This window comes from Propithecus coquereli, unplaced genomic scaffold (genome assembly GCF_000956105.1).
Source record: "Propithecus coquereli isolate 6110/MARCELLA unplaced genomic scaffold, Pcoq_1.0 Scaffold91, whole genome shotgun sequence".
NCBI lineage: Eukaryota > Metazoa > Chordata > Mammalia > Primates > Indriidae > Propithecus > Propithecus coquereli.
This window is the reverse complement of record NW_012155396.1, coordinates 2,583,801-2,585,974: the sequence shown is the minus strand read 5'-3', so window position 1 is coordinate 2,585,974 and position 2,174 is coordinate 2,583,801.

The window sequence follows — 2,174 nt, the reverse complement described above, 5'->3', positions numbered from 1 at the left end:
TGTAACAGCATTCGAAATGCAAACCAACACGTTCACATATTCTTTCAGGGCAAAGCTCTGTAAAACTCTTAAGACAAATCCTGTCCCAAAACACGTTTAATATTAATTCATGGAGCGACAACCTTTAACATCAAAAATGTATTTTTTCCTCAGTAATCAGCAACAAAGAGGTGACAAGGATCCCCAAACCAAGTGCTGATTCCATTCATCTTGATTAGACAGCACACAAATAGAAGAAATTAGTGCTTTCATTGGCTGACAATAACTATAAATGATATTAAAGATAGCTATTAAATACTGAGTGCTTACTATGCTGAATGCTTTATGTATAATGAAATCCCCACCAAATATTGTGGTGGTTAAAACAGAGATTCTGGAGCTAGACTAACGATATTTTAATCCTGATTTCCCTATACCATGAACTGAGTTGTCACTGAGCAAATTATTTACTTTTTGGTGACTTAGTTTTCTCATCTGCAAAATTCTGTTATAATAATAGTATCTACTGGGGGGGGGGGACCAAGGGCAACACACGTAACCTAAACATCTGTACACCCATAATTTGCTGAAATAAAAAAAAAAATAGTATCTACTGCATAGGGTTGTCATGAGGATGCCTGAGTTGATATTTATTAAGTTCCCAGAACAATACTTGGCATACAGTAATACAAAGGGCATAAAAGAAATCCTACAGCGCTGGCAATGCTCTCCCTGTTTCAGAAACTGAGTATCAGAGAGGTTTACCAACTTTCCTTAGATTGCAAGGTTTGCAAGGGTCTGGATTTGGTAGAAGTATTGGAAATGAGAAGGCAATGTCTGTGACAGACATCGCCAAGTCACACTTATTAGTTATTATTTTTATTATTGGGATTGACAGGACTAAACAACTCTTTAAACTTAAGGAATAAAATACTTCTGAATTTTTTATTTCTACACTCAGCAAGATGGTTAAAAATGAAAGTTCCATCTGTTATTTTTAGTTGAATCAAAATGACAAGCTTCTTACCACTTTCACAAATTGCTTTTAGAGCTAAACACCTAAAAAGCTTCAATTCATTTAGGTCATTGTACCTCCAGCTTGAAAATTAATCTGTTTTTCATACAGTTCTTTTTACAGAATTCAACATAATTAAACAGGATAACTATCAACATGAAGTTATTTATAAAGGTCAATGTGTTCTGTCCCATGCCATTTGCTGGGGAAATTTTGTGTGAAACCTCCCTTCTCCCCACCCAAATCTGTACCTGCACACTTACAGGAAACATTTTTAAAAATGAATGCTCCTGGGAAGTTAAAAACAATTCAGAAAGGGCTTTCCAGCAGTCTGTTCTGCAATTTGGGAAGGAGTAAATATCTTTTTCCAAAATCACTTACTGAGCCCTTTTGTAAGTCTCGGAGTTTTATTCTGTTGAGTCTTGGTGGATAAGAAAACAGTGGTGTGTTGAAGAGTTTGCCTGTTTTTGTTTACTCTTTATTTACATGGTGTAGTAGCATTTTCAGTCAAAGGAATCTTAATTAATTCAAAGGCTTCTAATAATAAACCTATTGTTGACGTTGTGTAGAAGAAACTAGGCATTATGGCAGTGACTAAATGCCTTGGGCATCAAGAATATTTCAGGTTTTTGGAGAAAGTCAAAGCCTCACAAGACTTCATTCTTCCTTTTGCCTTCAGCCCACAGCCCCCACTAAGCTTAATGGCCCCCAAACACAGGCATCCAGGACTTTTGTCTCCTGTGGGGGAGGAGTAATGGAGCAGCTTTCGATGGGTCTCTGTGTTGCATCTATGAGAGGGAGGGGGAAAGGGGATGATGACTCACGCTGAGTGTGACTAACTGGGACTCCAATTTTGTGCAAGTTTTGTATTTTTTTGAAAACATTTCTTAAGCACATTTGGGCAGTCTGATTTGTCAAACAATCTTGTCTTCTATTGCTGAATAATTCTATAAATGTGAAAGACCCTGGATAAACTTCACAGTTACTTAAATTAACATTTAACCCTTTTAATCAGTTCCTGGAGTCTCATAAGTTAAACAGCCAGAAGTTTTTGCCTGAAATGCCCAGTTACTTTATTCAATTGGGTCAAAATAAGTTCTAGATGGAGAACTAAGAGCTGGAAGACAAGACATAGTACAAATATTAGAGAGGTCATGGAGGTGTTTTCTCTAGTTGAATC